The sequence below is a fragment of the Hevea brasiliensis genome, chromosome 18 (genome assembly GCF_030052815.1).
Source record: "Hevea brasiliensis isolate MT/VB/25A 57/8 chromosome 18, ASM3005281v1, whole genome shotgun sequence".
Classification (NCBI taxonomy): Eukaryota; Viridiplantae; Streptophyta; class Magnoliopsida; order Malpighiales; family Euphorbiaceae; genus Hevea; species Hevea brasiliensis.
In genome coordinates, this window is record NC_079510.1 from 37902574 (window position 1) to 37928333 (window position 25760).

The following is a 25760-nucleotide window of genomic DNA, read 5'->3' on the forward strand; positions in this document are numbered from 1 at the left end:
AATTAACTAAGTATGATAATAATGAGGCTTATGCATAGTATAAGATATCAAAGAAAGAGACAAAAAAGGCGGTTAGTTAAGCAAGAGAGCAGGCTTTTGAAAAGTTATATGAGAAACTTGAAACTAAAGAAGGGAAGAAAGATATTTATAGATTAGCAAGGAAGAGAGAAAAGAAATGTCAAGATCTCAATCAAGTTAGGTGCGTTAAGGATAAAGAATGAAAAATATTGGTGAAAGATGATGACATTAAAGAAAGATGGATAAATTATTTTGATGATCTCTTTAATAATGTCAAAGTGGTAATAACGTGAATGTAAACTACAGAGTAATAGAAAAGAATGTGAATTACACTAGAAAAATTAGATCTTCAGAAGTAAAAGAAGCACTTAAGAGAATGAAAGTGAGTAAAGCCTACGGACCCGATGGAATACCAATTGAAGTGTGAAAGTGTTTGGAAGATATGAAAGTGGCATGGTTAACTAAATTGTTTAATGAGATTCTAAATTTAAAGAAAATGTCTGATGAATGGAGAAGGAGTATTTTAGTACCTATTTTTAAAAATAAAGGAGACATATAGAGTTGCTCAAACTATAGGGGAATTAAACTCATGAGCCATACCATGAAGTTGTAAGAGAGAGTTGTGGAACATCGACTATCATGACACTTCTATCTCTCCCAATCAATTTAGCTTCATGCTCGGTCGTTCAACAATGAAAATGATTTTTCTCATTAGAAGCTTGATGGAGAAATATAGAGATGTAAAGAAAAATCAATCGATTTGGAGAAAACTTATGATAATATTCCAAGAGATATCTTATGGAGAATGTTAGAACAAAAGAGGGTATCCATTAGGTACATACAAGTGTTGAAAGATATGTATGAAGGAGCAACTACTATTGTGCGCATAGTGGGAGGGGACACAAGAGATTTTGCTATCTCAGTTGGATTACACTAAGGTTCAGCTGTGAGCTCTTACCTTTTTGCATTAGTTCTGGATGAATTAATGAAACATATACAAGAGAGTATCTCTTGGTGCATGATGTTTGCGGATGATATAGTTCTGATAGATGAGACGCGAGAAGGAGTCAATAGAAGCTAGAACTTTGGAGAAGTACACTAGAGTCAAAGGGCTTTAAGTTAAGTAAAAAGAATATATAATACATACATTGCAAGTTCAATAAAGGCTGAACTGATGATAGGGAAGGAGTTAGTTTGGATGGAGTGGTATTGCCTCAAAGCAATCACTTTAAATATCTCGGCTCAATCCTTCAAGTAGATGGAGAATGTGAGGAAGATGTTAGTCATAGAATTAAAGTTGGATGATTGAAGTGGAGACGTGCTACAGAAGTTTTATGTGATCACAAGATTCTCAATAAGTTAAAAGGAAAATTTTACCGTACAGCCATACGACCGGTCATGTTATGTGGTAGTGAGTGTTGGGCAATGAAGAAGCCGTATGTGTCTAAGATGAGAATGTTAAGGTGGATGAATGGTCATACTAGACTAGATAAAATCCGTAATGAGAGTATTAGAGAAAAGATATGAGTTGTGTCAATTGAGGATAAGTTGAGAGAAGAGAGATTGAGGTGGTTTGGTCATATGAAGCGTAGACATACAGAGACTCCAGTTAGACAAGTAGAATACATTGAGTTATTGAGTTAGAGGATAGAAAAGGGGTAGACCTAAACTGATTTGAAGGAGAATAGTACAACATGACTTAGAAGCATTATACATTTCCGAGAATTTAGCCCAAAATCGTTTAGAATGGAGAAAATGAATCCATATAACCGATCCCAATAAATTTTTGGTATAAAAGATTAGTTGAGTTGAGTATATGTTTTGCTCCACATGATCAAATTAGCATAGGCAATAGCATTTTATGAGAGCAACACTAACAAGCTGAACCAACTTTTAGTGCCAACTACAACTAGAAACTCACCGTTTAATGCAGCAATCAAGCACTGATTCATAGAATGTTTGAATAAACAGGAAGTACATTTGAATAACCAAAGAAGCAATTGAATATTAATGTGAACAATAAAATAACCATTAATATCTGAAAACAAGCCATAAAGTAAGGAAAACACCCCATTTGAGAGTCAAAACATGATGATTACTCGACAACTTCAATAGTTCATAGTAAGCAATAAAAGAAAAACAAACTCAGTAGTCTCCAGTTCTCGGCTGTTTGCTCATGGAGGGCACCTCAACAATTAGAGCCAAATGCAACCTTTTATACTTCTTCTTCTCATCCTCTGTACAGCCCATAAGTCGGGTAATGGGCCCGGGTTGTCCAGCCTTCTTGAAGCTATGCATGAGCCCCACAGTGATAGAGTTTGCCAATCAAAGTAATTCTAGCATTCCATAGAGAACAGAGTATGGATCCTGAACGGTGCCTCCTGACCCGTTTCCACACCCGACACAACATCAATACATAACCCCAACAAAAACCAGATCAAAACTGTGAATTTAGCCATCACAGCTCAAGTTCAAGGCCTGATTCGAAATGGGTTGATATCAAATATCTAAATATCATTTATTGCAGATAAATTGCAAAAGCAAAACACTGAAAATCTTAATCTTCCACTTAATAGGTTACTATAATATGATTAGGCAGTGGAGGTAACCAGGAAGTGCCTATTGTCCAGTGATGACAGCAAAGTTTATTAAACAACGATTGATCGTGATACTATGGGCAATGAATTAATTTTTTTTTTTTTAAGTTCAGTGCATATATCTAATATCTGTATTGAAGAATGAAGATGATTGTGGAAGGCCAGAACTATTTTTGTCGCAGAACTTGACGGCTAACCTAACAGGTACAATAGAAACGACACCGTTTTGCTTGAGATATATATATATATATATAGATATATATATATATATATAGATATATATATATATATATATAGATATATATATATATATATATATATATATATATATATATATATATATCTATATATATATAATCTTTTGAAAAAACAAAATATATTAAAAAATGTTGGTCAAAATGAAATCCATAGTATCTGACCTGGCAACTTTTTATTGGTCAATTGCAGCTGGGGAAACATGGCGCTTTCATTCCTCCTCGCCAGGTAAGGTCCAAAAACATAGGCATGGCTGCTACTGCTAGGCATTGAAGGAGCGGAAGCATGAAAAACACAAGTTTATATCATTGAATTCAAAAATTTTTCACCTAGGGTCGCATGCATCATGTAAGATTCATTTTTATCTATTTGATTTCAATGATAAACAACATATTAAAAATCTTTTAATATGTCTTTGGATCTGTATTTGCCATTTAAGATTTTAGAATTAATCAGATTAATTTTAGAACCCTAGATTAGATCAAGAACAAGTGCACTAACCTCTTGATGCACTGCAGTGTGTTTGGCACCTTTGGGATGCGTCTTTAGGACACCAGATGTTGTCCCTCTAGCTTGTCCACACCAAGATCACCTATGGCAGCCCTTGAATAGCTTCTAAAGCTTTTTCTATGAATTAGAAAATCAAGTTTTGCCTTTTGAAAGATTAGATATGTAAACAGAACACTAGAAACAATTTCTAGTATTTTTAATTCAAGAGATTGATGGCTAATCTCTTTGAATTGATGAGAGCTGAAGAAGAAGAGAGAATGGCAGCCTCAAGGGTGGCGGCACAAAGGGAGGCAGTAGCTGGTTGTATTTTGTTCTTTCATCCTTACACTTATATAGCTAGGTCACCACTTAAAACCCTTGCCACATGTCACCTTCTGATTGGCTCTAGGTTTAATTGACCCAATCACATTGTGCCAAGTGTCAAACCTATATTTAATCTTAATTTTAATCATTTTACATGATTAAAAGACATTTGGCAAGCTTATATGTAGTACCATGTGTCACCATCTCATGGTGCCACATGTCACCCTGTGAAATGACTAAAATGCTCCTGTGTCTTAATTTTGAGTTCTTAACCCAAAATAATTATTTCTCTTCTTCTAATCAATTTATATCTAATATAAATTAATTAATTAATCTCTATTAATTAAATTCATATTTAAACACTTTAAATATAAATTTAACTCATACTATACATCCAATAACCTAGATTTGGTTTCAAGTCATGCTAAGGACTTTGCAATCTAATTGCAAACTAAACCTATTTAATTAATCAATTAAACTCTTTAATTAATTAATTAAATCATATTTAATTTGGTGATTACTTTTGTTTATGTGTGACTTACTAGGCTCATCACTAATTGGCAATGAGACATGATATCAACTCTTAATATCATCAGAACTCTTTCTTACCATAAATGATTTCTCTAAATCATTTTATGCACCTCATAGACCATGGTTAACACCTAGTATAGCATGTCATGGCCACCCAATCAGTAATAAGGTTTACATTAAATGAACCTATAATCATATGTTATCATGCACTAGAATCTCTCTATTACAAAATCCCAATTCAAGCTGGAGTCATGGTTTATGTCAAACCCCATTTGCTATGAATATTATGTTCTCTTTTAATTCCAGTTCTTGATTAAAAGATTTTCTCATCAGAAACTCTTTTCTGATTAAATCTATTTGTCCTGGCCAGGAACTTGAAACATCAAGAATAATTAAATGAACATAGAATTTTATCCCTATTTACTTAGAGGAACATATTCCATCTTGATTAACACCTACCTCCATATATAACTAGTAGGAGCCAACACATGCCCATATACCCATACACAGTACAAGCATGAAAGCAGTATCAAACTCAAACCACCTATATACAAGATAACTGTGCTATCTCAGGTCTAAAGATTATATGCACTGATATGATTTATGACAATACATTGACAAGAGTAAACTCTATGTGCTTGTCATAAATGTCACTGGTTCGGCCTACTTATCATGTATAAGTGCCTATCATGTTTGTTATATGGCATGAGACTCACCATTTCATCTTATTTACATCTCATATAAATAACTTGGAAATAAACATGATTACAATCTTTCTGGATAAGTCATGTCCTTATTATGAAGTATCCTCGATTGTGAACCTATTTATGATACTTTGTGCTAGAAATACTGTCACTCATATTCTTAACAACTTAAGAATAATATTTCTAACAAAATATCAATGTACCTTTTCTATTACACATAAATATATTATGTAAACGGAAAAGTGAAATGCCTTTTATTAATAAAATATATACAAGATACATACTAAATGATATGCTCTAGGGCATACTACTAATAGGCATTACTCATACTTCTGGATTTAGACTCAGAGATGCCAAATATCATATGGCGAACTCTTCGAAACGGCTTGTCGTTTTTCTTTTTCTCTGCTTAACAAATTCCTTTCAATTCTTTACTGTTTCTTCTTCTGCTTCACCTCGGGTACTGCTTAGCTAAATAAGTATATACCGCTTCAATTTCTCTTGTTAATCTTATTTCTTCTTTAACAAAATGAAAAAAGCCCTAATCTATGTGCAGTTCTTTTCTTTCTTTTTTCGTGATAAATTGGAACGGTAATAATTGATTTGGCTTCTGTTCTTGCTTTAGGGTTATCAAGAATATGCAGCTGCAAGGTAATATCGATTTTATTCCTAGATTTTTCTTTTTTTTTTTAGTTGGGAATAAATTGGCATTGTTTGTTTGACATTTTCACTCTGTTGCCTGGAATCTTTAATTGGGTTTCTTTAGTTTTTGGGATTAATTAGATGACGATAAAAATACTATGGATAGTATCTTTGTCGGAGTAATTTGGCTTCTTGTTGGTTTCACAATATTATAAAGCAATGCGCATCGTAGTTAATTTATAGAATTGATGTTCAGAACTCTGAATCAAGAGCAAGGGAATGCTCATGATGTGCATTGTTCAAGAGAAAGGAGTAGGGCAGCATGGAAGATAATTGAGGAGGTACCAGAATTGTACAACTATAAATTCGGGCTTTTTACCAGACGGGTGTAACGGGAAAAAAATTTAACAAGAAAGGGGTAAGTTAAAGTTAAATTACCAAAGGGGGTGAAGTTGTACTGAGGTATACTTTTTTGCAAGCCATAAGATAAAAATTTTTTATGACTAACGTCCCAAAGCCAAAACTTTCCACCTTTGCACAACTTCACCCCCTTTGATAATTTAACTCTAGCTCACCCCTTTCTTGTTTATTTTTTTTCCTTTATTGTTTGATAAAAAGTCCTATAAATTCAAGAGACGTGCTTGTTTTGTATTTTCTGAGTATGTTATTGTTTGATGTTTGGTGCAATATTTGATGCCCTTTGTTGAGAAGGAACAGTATCAGATTTTGACAAGTTGTAGGCTTCACCCTGAAAATGACCTATACAGAGATCAAGAACAGCACAAGCTCCATGAAGATATAAATGAATGGCGATGTGGATACTGTAAAAAGACTTTTTATGAAGAGAAATATCTGGATAAGCATTTTGATAATAGACATTACGATTTACTGAACATGGTAAGAGTGAAGTACTTTTTTTTATTTGAATTATTGGGGTCAATGAAGTTTTCTTGCATTGCATTTTTGCACTTGGTTTTGAGTAGCCGTTGCATCTCTACATAATAATTTATGATGTATTAGAACTTTTATGAAAACAGCATGATCATAGATTATTGAAAGCTGACTTGGTACCCTTGTTGGATGGTTTCTTAATATGGATGAATTGTTATTTGTTAACTCATAATGTATCTTATTTGGTTAAGGAAAATAAAGGGCATGCCTAACCTTGCTAAGTTGCTTATTCCAAAAATATACCTTTCTAATTGGTTATTGAAGTGAATATTTTTCTGTGTATTTTATTGAATGAAATACAAGGTATTTATACATAAAAAATCATATAATTAAGTATTCTAATTAGGAAGATCCAATAATTATGCTAACTAATTAGCTAACTAATTAAAAAGAATATTATTTACATAATTATAGGATTGACTTCCTATAACACTCTCCTTCAAGTTGGAGCATAAATATCAATCATGCCCAATTTGTTATAAATGTAGTCAACCCGAGCCCTATTCAGAACCTTTGTGAAGATATCTCCTAACTGCTCTCCAGTTTTGACATGTTCTATTAAGATGATCTTCTGTTGAATCTTTTCTCAAAGGAAGTGACAATCAATTTCAATATGCTTAGTACGCTCATGAAACACTGGATTTGAGGCGATATGGAGAGTGGCTTCATTGTCACACCATAGTTTGGTAGGAGATGATGTCTCAAGACCCACTTCTTCTAATAACTGATGTAACACCCCTAAGTTCGGTAGTGCGTTCTACTGTTCCGGTGACCAGTGTTGTCCGGACAGCTAGAATGCCTAGAACTACACTTCGATAGGAGTGAGGAGACATTAAATAATGAAATACAAGAAAAAAAATTCAAGAAAAATAAAGGAAAAATAATAGTAAAGAAATGCAACTAAGTTAAGCGAGCCGAGAACCCTAACGATAGGTGACCGCACTGGGAAGTCACGGCGTGGACCGTTGACTAGCCCTGGACCGCGGGGAACCCTGGAAAATATTTTTTAAGACTTAAAGAGACACCTATTGAAGTATATATATCATTAGAAATATTAAATAAAAATTAAATAATTAGTACAAAGAAAAGTGAGAAATCGAAAAACGGACAAAACCCGGTGTTACTGAAAAATCGGGAATGCAACCCGAACAGGGGCATTGTGGTCATTTGACACCCTGAGTTGTCTTTTGATCTAAATTTCCATTGAAAACACATGATATTATATTTGGAAAATGTCATGAAAATTAAATTAGTGGTACCTAATGTAAATAGCAAAAATGGGAAGCTTAATGTGAGAAAATAAAATCTTTGATTAAACTAATGTTATTTCTACATTAGTGGACCACTAACACCTTGTAAATCAATTAAAAACCTGTCATCTTCCACTAACTTTTGCACAGCCATCTTCTTCCTCAAACTTTCCCATGGCCAAGCCAAAAAGCTCCCAAATTCTCCCATGGCCGTCCAAGCTCCAACCTCCATGCGTCCATGATCTAAGCTCCCAATGGTTAAGGTTTCTTCATTAAACTTGACCACAACACCATGGGCAGTAGATAGGCAGCAAGAAGACCAAGTTTTGGAGAGGTTTTGAAGAGTTTCTAAAGTGGTAAGTTTGAGTTTTTGGTTAGTGCTTCATTAAAGTTAGTAAGGAGGTTATGGGTACTTGAATTGTGAGAAGAATTTTGGAGTTTGATGTTCTAATGGTGATGTTTATTTTTAGCAGCCATGAAAACCCTTTAGAGGCAGTTTATTTTTGCTTGTAAATGGTGAATTAAATGATTGATTAAATGTATATTGTGTAGGAAATTATTTGGGTAATGTATACTTAGTATATGTAAATGTAAAATGAGATTTAAAGCTTGGAAAGTAATAGAATGTAAGTGTACCATTGTGGCAGTTTGCTAACTCTTGAGGAATGCTGGAATTCATACTTGGTTTATGGAATAATGATGTTAATTTGTGATAGGAGTTATGACAGTTTGAGTGCATGTGTGATGATGTGAAGTTGGACATGTAAATGGGCATGAATTGGTGATTGAATTGTTGTAAATTGAGTTGGACAAATTCTGCACTTGTTGGTGCACATTGAATGTAATTGTAAGCTGCTAAAATGACCTATAATATGTTATAAATTATGTTTAGGTTGTGGTACAACCAGAATTGGTTTGAAGGTTAAGTTTGGTGAGTGTTAAAAGTGATGCTTGATGTGTATGCAAGAATTTCAATAAGGCAGTTTGAGTTTTAGGCCTATAACTTTAATTGTGTGGCTCTAATTGGTATGAGACCAATTGGAGGTGAAACTAGGCACAAAATGTGCCAACTTTCATGAAGGAAGCTTGCCAAAATTCTGCTTGCAAGGTAGCTTGAAAAATGACCAAATCCGGATTAAGTGCAATTGAGGCCTGGAAACTGACCATTTGGGCAGCAGTTAGTGTTTAGGCCATAACTCACTCAAAACAGGTCCAATTGACCTGAAATTTTAACCATGAATAGTTAAGACCCATATCTATAATTCTTATGAAGACACCAAAGCCCATAAATGACCATAAGTAAGCCAAACAGCTTGCACAAATTCGGGTCCAAAAACTGGCCGAACCTAAAGTGACCTAAAGTGACCAATTTTGGTGCAATTTGACCAGCAATAGTAAAATGACCATAACTTGGTCTACATAACTCAGAATGACCTGAAATTTTGCCCCGCTTGCAATAAGACATAGATCTACAAGTTTGTAGTTTTGACCGAAATCTGAAAACCGACGGAACTAGGTCGTCCGGCTAGGTCAAACTAGTATCCCGGAATCCAGCAAATCGCAAGAAAATGCAGTATACAAGGAAATGAATTTGGTAACATGTACCAATCCTAAAAGACTATCGAATGTGACATATTAATGACATTAAAACCTAAATTACCTAGAATGTACCAAGGGTCGACATAGTAGGTTGACTAAGCGAATAAATGAATTCAGTGAATTAATTATCAAGCATTATCGTTAGAGACAGTTTAAATGAGTACTGAAACACTTCAAATTGTGTTTCTCAGTTAGCAAAGACTCAGGGAGGGGAAGGAAACACTGAGTCAGAGCCAAGAGACAGTTATCAGAGGTTTGTGCATAATAAGTATTTCTTTTGAATTTTTCAATTGAAATAAATTATGATTATTTCTATGTTATTATTTTAAATTGTGTTTGTGCACAATAGCTATTTCTTTTGAATTTTTCAATTGAAATAAATTATCATTATTTGTATGTCATTGTTTTAAATTATGTTTGTGCAAAATAATTTTGACTTCTCATTTTCTACTTAAAAATTTAATTCAACATTATAGTTTTAAATTGTGTCCGTGCACAATACTTTTATATTCACTGCTTTCACTAGCAAATTTATTTGGAGAAATGAGTTATGAATAGTTTTTTATTATTTTTGCTATGGGAATATTATTTGAAAATTATTGTGTTGCCTACTTTGCAAATGGAAATTTTGAGATAAAATGTTATTTGGGAATTGTATGAAATATTGTGATTTGGAATTGTTTTGATTCACAATTGGCATGACACTGTTACTATGTTCCTCCTCCATTTATGGGGTGAGTGTGATTATTCCTCCCTCTTTGACTTATCAGTCTGGGGTGAGTGTGATTATGTTCCTCCCTCTTTGACTTGCCAGTCTAAGGTGAGTGTAGATGAGTACTCATTATATAGCTAGCTTCCTCCCTCATTGATTTCGATTATTGGGGTGAGTGTGTCTTGTCGTGGTGTACAACACGGCATGTGTGGAAAAATTGTGTCATGGCCTAAATTATATTATCGATTGGCAACATTGTATTATTCAGTTATTTGATCGAATTGTGTTATTGATTTGCAAAACGGTATTATTCAATTACTTGATCAAATTTATGTTAGATGAATTTTGTAAATTGTGAAATGGAATTGTGAATCATTTGATTTGTGAACTGTCAATAAAAGATTTATATATCGCATTTCAAATTGTTATTGTGTACCACTGAGTAAATTTTACTCAGCGATAGCTTTTCATTGCTGTCGCAGGTAGACAGACTGACAGGGCAGCAGACTAGGCTGCTAGTACATTCAGCGAGAAATCATCGGGTATATTGAGTATACCATATTTTTCATTTTATATTGTAATGTATGTTCACTGTATGTATATAGTGTTCTTGGTTTTGAGCAGTTGTAAATTAAAATTGTACATTAAAGTTGTAAAATAAATTATGAGTTATTTGGACTTGTAAAAATTGTATTATATTTTTTGTATCTCAGTCTTTGAAAAATTATTGTGGATTTGTGTTGAGAAACATGTTGGAGTTGAGATTTGGGAATATATATTGAAGTGCTTTTTACAGGTTTTTCTGAAGAACTGTTTTATCCAAAATATAAATGGCACTCTGCCAAAATTTTTTTTTACAGAAATTCCAAATAATTAAATGTGTTAGTTCTATCACTTCAGTTCAAAAAGGTTTTTAACACCTGTAAATAGTGCTCACCACTGTAAAAGAAGTAAAAAAAGTTTTTAAAATCCCTTGTAATGTATTTAATGGGTTATCAGTAGACGGAGTTGGTAATTCATTAGGTATACTACGGGATCATGTTATGCCTTACAGAGGGGTAGGGTGTGACAACTGATGTGTCCACATTACTTCACACACAGCTTGAGCCATAGCTCGATATTATGATATAACACTCGAACGAGATACATCCTATTTCTTAATTCTCCAAGATACTAAGTTTTCTTCAACAAAGATACAATATCCTGTAATGGATCTCCTATCAATCTTTAAACCTGCCCAATCTGCATATGAAAAGAACTCAATATTTAAGTGCCCATGATTGCTATATTAAAGACCACGACTTGGAGCATTCTTCAAGTAACATAAAATTTTCCCTAAAGCTTCCCAATGGTTAACAGTAGGAGAGGACATAAATTGACTTACAACACTAACTAAGTATGCAATATTTGGATGAGTCACTGTGAGATAATTAAGTTTGCCAACTAATTTCTTATACATCTCAAGGTTCTCAAATAGTTCACCATCTCCTGTTGTGAGCTGAAGATTGGGAGTCATTGGTGCACTGCATGGTTTGATATCTAATTTTCCTATTTTCGCCAATAAATTAAGGATATACTTCCTCTAAGATAAGAAGATGCCTTTCTTACACATTGAAACTTCAATGCCTAAAAAATATTTCAACAAACCCAAATCTTTTATTTGAAACTAAGTCTAAAGGAATAACTTAAGTGATGAAATGCTTGCAGAGTCATTTCCAGTAATGACAATATCATCAACATATACTATAAGTAAGATTAGTCCAGCTTTAGAATGTTTATAAAACACCGAATGATCATACTTGCTCTTCTGCATACTAAACTGCTTAACTACCTCGCTGAATCTGCCAAACCAAGCTCGAAGACTCTGTTTCAAGCCATAAAGGGATTTTCGAAGCTTGCAAACTTTGCCTAACTCCCCTTGAGCAACAAAACCTGGTGGTTGCTCCATATAAACTTTCTCCTGGAGATCACCATGAAAGAAAGCATTTTTGATATCTAACTGATGTAAAGGCCAATTATATCTAACAACCAAGGAAACAAATAAGCAAACAGAAGCTAGTTTAGCAACAGGAGAGAAAATGTCAGAGTAATCAGTCCCATAAGTCTAAGCATATCCTTTGGCAACAAAGCGAGCCTTAAAACGAGCCACAGTACCATCGGGATTCACTTTGACTATAAAAACTCATTTACATCCAATAGCTTTCTTATCCAGAGGCAGATGCACAAATTCCCAAGTACCATTAGTATCTAAAGCCACCATTTTCTCTTCCATTGCAGCACACTCGCTAAGATAGGATAATGCCTCAACAACAATTTTAGGAATAAAAATATTGTCTAGGGAGCTAACAAAACAATGAGATGAAGGAGATAAGTGATCATAACATACAAAGGAAGAGATAGGATAAGTACGTTGACGCTTATCTTTGCGAAGAGCAATGGGAAGATTTAAGTCAGATTGAGGAGCAGTGGATGGAACTGAATCTTCTGACGAAGAAGCTGGTGGAGGATCTGAGTCAAGGGTCTCCAATCTCCTGGAATAAACATGAACAACAGGTGGGCGAGGGGGTCGAGCAGGTGTTGGTGTAGGAGAATTCTGAGGACTTGGTTGAGGACTTGACACTTGTAACACCCCTATTTGTAGAGCCTGGTATATTTCATTGTTTCGGTGACCGAAGTCGGTCCAAAAAATTAAGGGGATTAGAACCACGCCTAAGACAACTAGATAAGCCCTAAACACAAATAATTAGTAATTGCTAATTAGTTAAGTATAAATAAGACAAACAGAACATAAGAAGTTAAACGAGCTGAGAGTCACAGCGATGGGTGACCTTCTCGGGAAGGATTGCGATGTCGATTTAAACTAGAATTTCGAGCCGTAAAATATGATGTCGCGGTCCTTAGGACTATTACAAACACAGTGGAAAAGAGAAAATCACGAAAAAGAATTGTTAAACCAGTCAAATAATTAGGTCAGAGATCCAGAAGAAATATTGAATTACTTTCAAACTGGGTCTAACTGGCGAGGGGCAATTTGGTCAATTGACCTCAAGAGCTGACTCTTGACCTAACTGTCTAATAAAATTGGATAAAAGAAAATTTCAAAATCAGGAATTAAATTAAAGAACTAAAGAAAAAAATAAAGGAAAAATTAAAAGTTGAATTATTACATCACACATATGACATCATGGATGATGTCAAAATTCATTTTAATTTTTCCCCAATAATTGACTAAGTCAAATATAATTATTAAACACATAAAATACAAAAAAATTAAAAGAAATTTCTCTCTTCTTCCCTCACCATTTTCAGCCAACTCTCTCTCCCTCACTCACCTCCATTTTTACTCCTCCATTAAAGCTAGAGCAAGCTTTTTACTCCCATCAATTAACCCTAATTCTCAAAAATTTCCCCTATAAACCTTACAATCTCAACTAGAAAAGGAGATTGAAGAAACAAAGAAAAGGAAAAAGGGAGAAAAATTGAAGATTGAACTCCAAAGTTGAGGTAAGGAATTAAATTGACATTTTTAGTTTAAAATACATGTTATGAGTTAAATTAACTTAGATTTCAACTTTAAAATCAAAAGAAAACATGGTTGAGGGACCAAACATAAATTTCAGCTAGCCTTAGTTAGGGTTTGAAATAGGTGAATTTGATGTATTTGAATGGTTGCTTAGGTTGAATTAGGTATGTAAATTATGGATAGATGTTTAGAATGCATTAGGTTTGAATTTTATGAATTAGGGTTTTGACACCTAGGGTTTTGGAAGCCAAAAATTGGAGAATTGGTCAAATGGTGTATTTGACCTAGTTTGAGGTGAGAAATGGTCATTTGTGACCAATTGGAGTATGTTAGAAGTGTTGGAACCAAATGCAAATTCGGATTGCTTAGAGTCATGCTATAGGTAGTAGGACCAAGGTCCCTTTCAGGAACTAAAACTGAAAATTTACAAGTCCAATTGGTGTGAGGCTAATTGAGAATGAAACTAGACACAAAATGACACATTTTTCATTTAGGAATCATGCCCAAAAAATGACCATAGTATAGTGAACAAATTGGCCAAATTCGGGTGTGAGTGTTCTGCCCTATACAAAAATGACTAAATGAACAGTGTTTATTTATTTGGCCATAACTTGGACTAAGCAGGTCTAAATGACCTGAAATTTTACCAGTGAAAATTTGAGATATAGACCTAAAACTTTCATGAAGAACACAAACCCAAATTATGCCCTTAACCAAGTCATTTGGCCACCCAAAGTTGGAGACCTAAAACTGCCAGAACTAGAATTTGCCCAAAAATCTGGGTTAAGTCCAATCCGGCAGCTATGATTCAAATGGCTATAACTTGGGATACAAAACTCCAATTGGAGTGATTCAAAAAGGAGAATAAATTTAAGACAATAGGAAACATTTTCTATGAAGAAAATTTTACCAAATTCTAAAAGTAAAATGACCAATGGAACAGTGCAACATAAGACACCCAAAACTAAAAATTTACAAATTTGCCTAAAAGACTTAGAATTTGAGTAAACAACCAAAACCAACAAATTTAGTGACCAAAATGTGGTATATGGGTGAAGTTGGAATTCCCATACCTATTAAGCCTTAGAAAGTCAACAAATTGACTTAAATAGTGTAGTGAATAGTAACCCCGAAACACAAATTTTAAAGAACGTCAAGTTTAGCACATTAGAGCTAGGTAAAAGTGAATTTAAATTTATTTTTGGATTTATGCTAAGTTATGATACTAAAACACTGTGACATTGTGTGTTTCAGTGAAAAAGAATACCGGAAAGGAAGCGAGGTGTCGAGTCAAGGCCAAAAGGTGACTCATATAAGGTTTGTGCACAACATCAACATGCTTTAAAATTCATTTACAAAGTGCATGAAATGTGCATTATGCTTTTGCTTTGAATTGTTGAAAGTTTATTTGTGTATATTTGAAATGGCAATGAATGTTTAGTAAATTGTTAAGATAAGTTTTAAAACCACAGTGTCATGACCATATATTTGTACACCTCACTAGCATGACTAGTGGGGGTAATCAGTTTCGAATTTTGATTCCTTCTCTGGCTGAAGTGTTGAGGTGTGTACTAGTAGAAGAAGAAAAAGAATGGGTTCCCATATATTTGAGCTAGCTAGCCTTGTGATGTGACTTCTCCTTAGCTTCTGGCTATTGAGATTATATTTGTTTCGAATGGCATGATATAACTGTGGGTTTTATGAAATTGGTTTTGACACTTCGAAATGAAATTATTTAGATTAAAATCTCATAATTCATGTTTTGTATTTAATTCTCATGTTCAGTTCAATTTTTGAATAAATATGATTTAAATGCCGTATAAAGTTTATTTAGTATATTGTGCACCACTGAATCTTAGTACTCAGCGATAGCTGTTATTACTGTCGCAGATATAGAGACTAGAGGAGCAGCAGATTGAGCTGCTAAGGATTGAAGAGCTACCTGCTTTGAAGTTATCGGGTATATTTTATACCCTGACTGTAAAAATTTATTTTGATGTATGTAATGTATGTAAAGGTATGGACATGTAAACCTGGTCTTGAGCAGTTTGTATAAAGTTTGTAATAAATTTTAGTTTGGATTTTTCCTAATATAAATTTTTAGTATGATGTATATAAGTTGTTTTACATTTAATTACATATGAATGGAAGTATTTTATTTTAATTTGAATGAAAGTAATTAGTAATATTTTGGATAGTATTTAAATTGGAAATTGTGGATTTGAATTTTTGCAAGTTGATAAATGATGTTGAAATTGATTGGAATGATTGTGAATTTAAAGAAGTTGTTGAGACAAATTATTGAAAGTGTTTTTTATAGGAATTTAAAGAACTGTTTTCTCAAAATACAGACGGTACTCTGCCAAAATTTTTATAAAATTTATGGAAAAAAATGGGCCAAAAATTTTAACTAGTTTTCAACTTTAATTAAATGTTTTAATATCTATTTAGAAATACTCACCACTTATAAAAGTAAGAAAATTGTTTTAAAATCCCTTGTAGGGTACTTAATGAGTTATTAGTAAATGAAGTTCGGTAGTTCATTAGGTATTCTACGGGATCATGTTATGCCTTACAGAGGGGTAAGGTGTGACAACACTGAATAGACAGAATAGACTAAGAGATTATCTTCCTTCCCCTAACTCTCATAAATATATGAGGGAGGAAAGAATGGAGTAGATTCAAAAAAGATAACATCAGTAGGCACAATATAACGATTAAGGGTTGGAGAAAAACATCTGTACCATTTTTAAAGTAAAAAATATCCAAGGAAGGGACATCTAAGAGACTTGGGATCCAGTTTAGTAACCTGTGAATGAACATCTTGCACAAAACAAGTACTACTAAAGACACGAGATTCAATAGGAAGCAAAGATTTAGAAGGAAACAAAATGGTATAAGGAATGTCACCGTTAAGGATAGATGATGGCATATGATTAATTGGAAAACAAGTTGTGGAAACTGCATCAGCCCAAAACTATTTAGGGACTTTCATTTGAAAAAGGAGTGCTCATGCTACCTCAAGAAGATGTCTATTTTTTCTTTCAGCAACCCCATTTTGGGGTGGAGTATCAACACAAGATGTTTGATCAAGAATGTCATTTTGTGACATATAGGTTTGGAATTTGCCAAAAACATATTCCTTAGCATTATCACTTCTCAATATATGCACAGAGGTATTAAATTGAGTTTGAATCTCAGCACAAAGTCACAAAAAATAGAAAATAATTCTGAACGATTCTTCATTAAAAACAACCAAGTGACACGAGAATAATCATCAACAATTGTAATAAAATACTTAAATCCAGAGTTTGAAATAACAGGACATGGACCCCATACATCAGAATGAACTAACTCAAAAGGGGACGAAGCTTGTTTATTGACTCGAGACACTTTAGGCAAACGATGATGTTTGGCAAACTGATATGACTCATAATCTAAAACTGACAATGACTGAAACTGTGAACATAACTTTTTCAAGACAAATAAAGACGAATGTCATAACCGATAATGGACTTCAAGAGGAGTTAAATTATTGGAACACACAAGAGATCTTGGAACCTATTTATTAAGGATGTAGAGACCTCCAGACTCATATTCTCTACCAATAATTTACTTCGTCGTAAGATCTTGGAACAAACAATGATCAGGAAAAAATAAGACACTACAATTTAAGACTCGAGTGAGTTTACTAATAGAGAGTAAATTAAAGACGAATTTGAGTAGAAATAAAATAGATGACACAGAAATGGATTATGTAAGATTTGCAATGCCAGAACCAATGACACAAGACTTAAACCAATCGGCCAAAACTACAAAGGATGAAGGATGATGAGCTTGAAAGTTAGATAAAACGCTAGAATTACCTATCATGTAGTATGTAGCATCAAAATCAATGACCCATTTGGAAGAGATAAGGTATGTATTAGATTTACCTGACTCGGCTATTAAAGTGACTAAGGAACTAGAAGACTTTAGAGATGCCTGATACTAGGACAATTGGTGCATATTCTTTAGCTGACACTAAAACTGCTTTCTCAGAAGGAGTTACTAAAGAGTCATCAACTACCATATTTGCCATCTGAGATCGTGGGTTCTTATTTTAAAGTTTTGGACAATATCTTTTTGTATGAACTGGCTCATGGCAATAATAACATTTAATTCCTCTTGAGTCACGATTAGGGGCAACCTCCCCACCATGCTGGTGATTAGGGGCAACCTCTCCACTACACTGGTTATCCCTATTGCCACTATGCCTTCCTTTATTGCCTCCTCTATAACTTTGCCTTCCACTATCAGTACGACTAACAAGAGCACTATTAACAGATTGAGAAAATTGGGGAGCTTCAGTGCGGAGTACTCTTGAGAAAGTATCATGTAGAGATGGAATTTTAGAACCAAAAAGAATTTGAGATTTAGCAGTCTCAAACTCTGGGGGAAGACCTGCCAAAAAACTCATGACAGCCATTTATTCTTTTTGAGTTTGCTAAATTTTCACGTCAGGACTAAATGGCATCAAGAAATTAAGTTTCTCATAGATTCTTTTAAAATCCATAAAATAGGCTGTGAGGGACCTATCTTGTTTCTCTGCACGATAAAATGCCTTACATACCTTATAAATATGAGAGATATTTCCTTTACCCGAATATAAGAATTCTAAATAATCCATCAATTCTTTAACAAACTCACAGTGATTAATTAAGCTAATTATCTCACTGTTAATGGAATTTTGAATTTGCAAGAACAAATGAGCATCTTCCCTCATCCAAGTTCGTTTTGTATTATCAGTAGGTGGATCTTGGGTGAGATGATCATCCTTATCGATACTTTGCAAATAAACCCTAACAGTCTTACTCCAATCCAAATAATTAGAACTATTAAGTTTATGTTTTGTGATTTTAGTCATCACAGGAATCACATCAACTACTACACTTTAACTTTTCGCTATTAAAAAAAAATTCACAACAGTAAGTCACAGAAATCTCCTTTCCCAAACCAATAAACACATAGCAAACACACCTCAAGACACAATTTTAAAGCAGTTCAGTGTAACAGAAGTCAGAAACATACCCAATAGGTGGACCAAGAAAAATCACCTCCGCAAGAGCACCCTGTGACAAAACAGCTAGCAGGGATGTAGTATACACCCAAGGTGATGCCGGCAAGAGCAATCAGAGCGGTAGAGGAAGGCGGACGTGCCTTCACACGCCGGCGAGTGGGACGGCTACAGGAACTTGTACCGGCATGTGAGACTCACTCACCGGCCTTCTGGTGACCGAATTTTCTGGGTGAGGTCGCCGGCAAGGGGTATTCCTTCCTAGGTGGGTGGTGAGACATAAATGTCACCTTGAGACGGTAACTTAACTCCACAGAAATGATTCTGATAGTTTCTTCTCCAACGTGGCTCTGATACCATGAAGTGAATATTTTTCTGTGTATTTTATTGAATGAGATACAAGGTATTTATATACAAAAAATCCTATAATTAAGTATTCTAATTGGGAAGATATCCCAATAATTATGCTAACTAATTAAGAAAGAATATTATTTACATAATTATAGGATTGACCTTCTATAACAGTTATACAGATGGAAAATGTTGGCAAACTATACATATGGTTTTACTTCTTCATTAAGCAATTTTCTGAATTGCAGGCCTAAAGCAGTTGGCCTATTACCATTATGAACTCATGGCCAAGTCTAAAATTTTGCCTATTTTAGTGTAACCCTGTAAAGTGGATGTGACTTTCCTAGCAAATGCAAGCCAAGGAAATGGTGAAGCATTAATTTTCCACCTTCATTTATTTATTTATTCATTTATCTTTTGGGGTGGGGTGGGGCAGGGAAAGGTTAGAATAAATTTTTTGCTTCAAATAGAGATGTACAATAAATTATGCAAAGTAAACTATTTTTCTATCTTTGTTTTCCCTTTCCATCTTTAGGACCTTAGTTTAGATAATGTCCACAATGATAAGTGTGACTTGTCTCTACACCTGTGAGAATGAGAGAGTTTGAACCAAAAATAGAAAGATAAAGACTGAAAATATAATCAAAGCAATTTATTAGTGGGTAGAAGAAATGAGCTAAGAATCTGATGATGTTATTCTACTGAGCAGCAACACTTATATACAGAATGACCTTCAACAAACTCAGAAAAGTTGCGACCCATATCAACACTAAATCAGGTCCAAGGGAAGAAATAAAATAGGCCACAAAAATAGGACTTACTTCTAACAACTTAGACTTATTCAAAATTAATCTAATTTCTACATTATTTCTTAACACTTCCCCTTAATGCAGAAATTTATAATTCCTAACATATTTCTTAGATGCTGAAATTTTACAAGTGGGAGGGGCTTTGTAAAAATGTCAGCTAGTTGCTCATTTGTGTTGCAGTACGTGATCTTGATTGCTCCTTTAGTCACCAATTCTCTCACAAAATGATGCTGAGTCTCTATGTGCCTCGTATGGCTATAAAAAATATGATTTTTTTGTCATGGCAATTGTTGATTGATTGTCACAATAGATGGTTGTAGCCTCCACTTGTGTGAATCTCATATCTTCTAAGTTTTGATATAGCCAAATTGCTTGACAACCTGCTGAAGTTAATGCCATATATTCAGCCTCTGATGAAGATAATGCAGTAGATGGTTGCTTCTTTGAGCTCCAGGAGATAACACCGGACCCAAAAACATAGCCCGTGGTACTCTTTCTATCATCAATACAACATGCTCAATCACTATCAGAAAATCCACATAACTTAAGAATTTTAGTGTTTGAGTACCAAATACCATAAGAACTAGTTCCTCTCAAGTATCTTAATATTCTTTTGGCAGCCCCAAAATGGATTTTACTTGGACTTGACATGAACCTTGATAAAAGGCTAGTAGCATGCATTATATCGAGTCGATTGAGTGTAACATAGAGTAAACTGCCTATCAAACTTTGATAGTCACTAGCATCAACTTTCTCTTCCTCATCATCAAGGTTGAACTTTTGGTTAGTGTCCATCGAAGTCTTTACTGGATTGCAATTTTGCAGCTGAAACTTTTCAAGAAGATCGTTCACATACTTTTCTTGTGAAATAAAAATTCCACCATCACATTGCTTCGCTTGTTGCCCCAAAAAATAACTCATCAACCCCAAATTAGCCATTTCAAACTCAGCAATCATTAGCCTTTGAAAGTCATTTAGCAAAATTATACTATTTCCGGTATAAATCAAATCATCAACATAAATACATATAATGAGTACCTCAAGCTGCTCTTGTTTTGACATAAAGAGTAGGTTCACTTGTACTCTTTTGAAAGCCATGCTTGTTGAAATGTCCATCAATTCTCTCATACCAGGCCCTTGGGGCTTGTTTGAGGCCATAGAGCGCCTTCTTCAATCAATAAACCTTGTTTTCTTGACCCGCAACTTCATAACCTTGTGGTTGTTGCACATACACTTCTTCATCCAAAAAACCATTTAGAAATGCAGATTTTACATCAAATTGATGAATATTCGAATTATTATGAGTAGCTATAGCCAAAACAGTCCAAATAGTGTCAAATCGATCAACAGGGGCAAAGGTTTCTTGAAAATCAATACCTTCTCTTTGCATGTACCCATGGGCGACAAGACGAGCTTTGTATTTTTGCACTTTACCATCAGTCCTGTATTTGACTTTGTAGATCCATTTCAACCCCACAACTTCTTTCCCATGTTGCAAATCTACTAGTTCCCATGTCTTGTTGTGCTCTAAATCTTTGATCTCAGCATCCATTGCTTCACACCATTCAACACTTTTTGCAGCTTCATCAAATGAGATTGGTTCTTCAATTTGTGCTAGTTGACACACTTGAGTCCTTTAATATATTTGCTTCAAGGAACCCCCATTTTCTTGGTGGTGTTTCTGAGGAAGAAGAGCTTAGAGAGGTTGAGTTTGATGAACCGGATGGACTGCTTTGAGATGAGGGAGAGCTGGTACTTGAAGGACTGCTATGTGGTGTTGAGGAACCAGAGCCACCATTATTGCCTTGATCCAATGCAACATGTTTAACACCCAATTCTCGATCAGCTTGAATAAAACTTGGATTGTTCTGCATATCATTCCATTTCCAAGCATTTTTTTCATCAAAAACAACATCACGACTGATTAGTAACTTTTTGGTGAAAGGATTATAAAACCGATATCCCTTAGTTTCAGTGCTATAACCCACAAAAATGCATTTGATGCTATTATTATCTAGTTTTTCTCTTTTTTGTGATGGAATGTGCACAAAACCGATGCAGCCAAAGACTTAAATCAGTTACCTTAGGCTTCCATCCATGCCATGCTTCAAATCGTGTTTGGCAAGTCAAAGCGGTTGTAGGAGAACGATTAATAATATAAGCAGCTGTGTGGATTGCTTCCGCCCAAAAATTGTTTGGAAAACTTTTGGCTTTCAACATGCTTTTTCCCATCTCCACAAGGCTACGATTCTTCCTCTCGGCGACTCTATTTTGTTGCGGAGTATAACTGGCTGTTAGTTGTCTTTGGATCGCGAACTCTTCACAGAAAACATCAAATTCCTTAGAGGGAAACTCTACGTCGCGATCTATTCTCAGGTTTTTTATTGGCTGCTCACCTTGCTTTTCAGTGTGTGCTTTGAAATTCTTGAAGATAGAAAAAGTTTCTGATTTTCCTTAAGAAAATAAACCCACATCATTCGACTAAAATCATCAACAAAGACTAAGAAACACCTGCTGTTATTTAGGGAATGCATCTTCATGGGCCTGCAAATATCTGCAGGTTTTGAAGCTCTTCTTGCCTTCCCTTTTGGAAAAGAGTCATGATGTTGCTTTCCAACTATACGACGTCTCACATACTTCATTTACATCTTTAATCAGAGGCAAAACATTAACATAATTCTGTTCTGACATGAGAATCAAGTTCTTAAAACTCAAATGACCGTATCTATGATGCCAAAGCCGGCTATCATCAATCAATTTTGCCTTCAAAGCATGCTTTTCATTAGAGGTGAGGGTGTAAGGGAAAATCTTATTTTTTGCCATAGGTACACTAGCAAGAAAAAGTTTCTTTGATTTATCTTCAAACACATAGCAAGTTAAATCCTCAAAAACAAGCAAATAACCATCCAATAGAAATTGCCCCACATTTAACAAATTTTAATCCATATCAAGAACGTACAAAACATTTTGAATACAATTTAGACCAAGAGAGTTGAGCATCACAGTACCTTTTCCTTGTGCCACATTCCGTTCCATCGTCCATTGTAATTCGATTGGTAACCGAGTCATCAAATTTGGTGAAAGCTTCAAATCACTTGTCATGTGATTACTACAACCACTGTCAATGTACCAAACTGCTGGAGGACATTCTTTGACAGAAAAACATGCAAGTAAAAGACTTTCATCTTCATCTTCCTCTTCCTCTTCCTCTTCCTCTTCTTCTTGGGCTAAGTTGGCTTGTTTCTCTTTAAGCTTACAAAACCTCTCTATGTGCCCATGTTTCTTACAATAATAACATTGTATTTGGCTCCCATTTTCTCCTTTGTCAGTGCTTCCATTGGATCGACCACCTCTTCTACCTCCTCTTTTTCCTCATGACAAACCTCCACGCCACTTGCTGGAGTTTCTTTTGCTATTGGATTCACCAACACCTTTTTCACTTTGTGATGGCTGCATTTTACTGTAAAAAGCATTCTCAATAGGAACATTATCATATCTCTTCATCCTCTCTTCATGAGAATGAAGAGAACCCTGCAGCTCAGCAACAGTTAGTACTTCCAAATCTTTTGACTCTTTAATTGCAGCCACAACATGTTCATATTTCTAAGGTAAACTCCTAAGAATTTTTTCAACAACTTTCTGCTCACTCAAAAATTCACCACATTTTCTAATTTGATTGACAACATCAATCATGTTTGAAATATACTCTGACAAAGAATCTTCATCTTTCATAAAATAACTTTCAAATTTTCTACAAAGAGTCTGAAGTTTGACAGTAATCACTTTTCCAGTGCCTTGGTAGACTGTTTGTAGTGCATCCCAAGCTTCCTTTGACTTTGTTGCAGCAGCAATGCGATGGAAAATCGCCTCATCCACAGCTTATTGGATGAAAAACAAGGCCTTGGCATCCTTCTTTCGAAGGTCTCTGACATTCTCAGCTGCCACTCCATCTTCGGTGTAGCCATTCTCCACCAAATCCCATAGTTCTTGGGATATAAACAATGTTTTCATCTTGGTACTCCACACATCATAGTTGCTGCCCTGAAATACTGGAATTGAAGGCTGTGAGAGGTTAATTCCAGCGTGATTGTTGGCCATCTGGAAATGGAAACCAGGCTCTGATACCAAATGATAAGAGTGACTTGTCTCTACACCTGTGAGAATGAGAGAGTTTGAGCTAAAAACAGAAAGATAAAGACTGAAAATATAATCGAGGCAATTTATCAGTGGGCAGAAGAAATGAGCTAAGAATCTAATGATGTTATTCTATTGAGCAGCAACACTTATATACAGAATGAACTTCAACAAACTCAGAAAAGTTAGGACCCATATCAACAATAAATCAGGTCCAAGATAAGAAATAAAATAGACCACAAAAATAGGACTTACTTCTAACAACTTAGACTTATTCAAAATCAATCTAATTTCTACATTATTTCTCAACAAACAATGGAGGAAAAGTAAGAACATGTCAAATTTTGTTGGTCTATATCTCTTAATTTAGCTCAGGGAAAGTCATGAATTACTGTGTTCTGCTCTTATTTTGGCAGAAAATATTTCTTGTCTTAAAAGTTTTATAGCTGAATGAAGCTGCTATACTAGTTTTATTTGATATTATGTTTACGTTTCAGCTTGTTTGCCTAAGTTTATATCCATGCCTCTAGTTTTCCGGCCCTGCTTCAAGATTGCCTTTCTCCTAACTTGTTTGAGGAAACATGCATCTCTTGGGGCATTGTTGGCCTTCTAATGTTTAATTAGTAAATAGTAATGGAAACATGCCATGCTTTGTACTGAACCCAGAGTCAAGGCAGGTGCTTGGCAGATGTATGTGGCGCATTACATTGTGACCAAGTGATGGATTCTGCAACACGCAAGACCAAGTGCAATCCTGCGGCTGCTGCAAGGAATAAACATCTGTGTGAGGTTGCCTCTAAATGATACTTGAATTTTTATCATTTCCCTGGTTGTTTATCTCATCAATATGATGATTCAGTGCAGAGTCTAGCTCAAGGTTGTTTTCCGGTCAATGAGGGTCCTTCAGCTCATCGCCTTAATGGTAATTTTTCATTTTCTTTATGTAATTGGAGAAGTGGTAATGTATTTAATAGGTTGTGGAGCTTATCATATTGTTAATTGATAATTTCTATTATCAGAGTTCTTCCTGCGTCAGTTTTGTGACGCCCACACTTGCACTGGACGTCAAAAACCATTTTCTAAAGGGGGCAAGGTAAATTGCTGCTCTTTTGGCTTGTTTCTGCTCTGTTTTAGGATATGACAAGTAACCAAACAGCTCACGTGAATTGTTTTGAGTGATGTAATGCAAGGTGAGTGATAAGTAGAGCTGCATTCACAAAGCAAAAGTTCTAAGGTCTAGCAAAATGCACAGGTGATGAAATGGGGAGACTCTTTTATGTCTCAATTCCTCTTCTGTTTTGAACTTATAACTAGTTAAATTTTTAGTTACTGGAAACATGTCACCGATCAACTCATGCCTAGATCAGACAAGTGAAACAAGTTAAAGTTGATTTGTCTGTAAAATGGAATATCTCACTGTGCCACACAGCACGCATTCATGTTATAGTCAGAATCACACATGCTTGTTAATATGGTTATACATTTAGCGTGTTTCTAACTTGAAGTTCATGCTTGATTGAGGTTTGATGATTATTTACTGATTCCATTGTGTCTTTGCTGTTTCATATGTGCAGAAGGAAATGAGTATACTGTATATTATAATATCTGTCATGATTGATTTTGATGCTGTTGGTGATTTTCTATGGCTTCTTGTACTTGTACAGAAGGTATTCATTTTAACGCTTGAAGTGTCTAATTTCCTGTTGCTTTCAAGTGAATTCACATGTTCTGTTATTATGCTGTAGGGGAATAAAAAGAGGCACCCAAGGTCTGAAGCGCTTATCAAAAAGTGGACAGAAGAAAAAATCTTCCTAG

General features: G+C 34.8%; 1 pseudogene; it reads left to right on the forward strand.

Annotated features, from left to right (window-relative positions):
* Positions 1-5282: 5282 nt before the first annotated feature.
* On the forward strand, positions 5283-25760 carry LOC110662827 (uncharacterized; annotated as a pseudogene).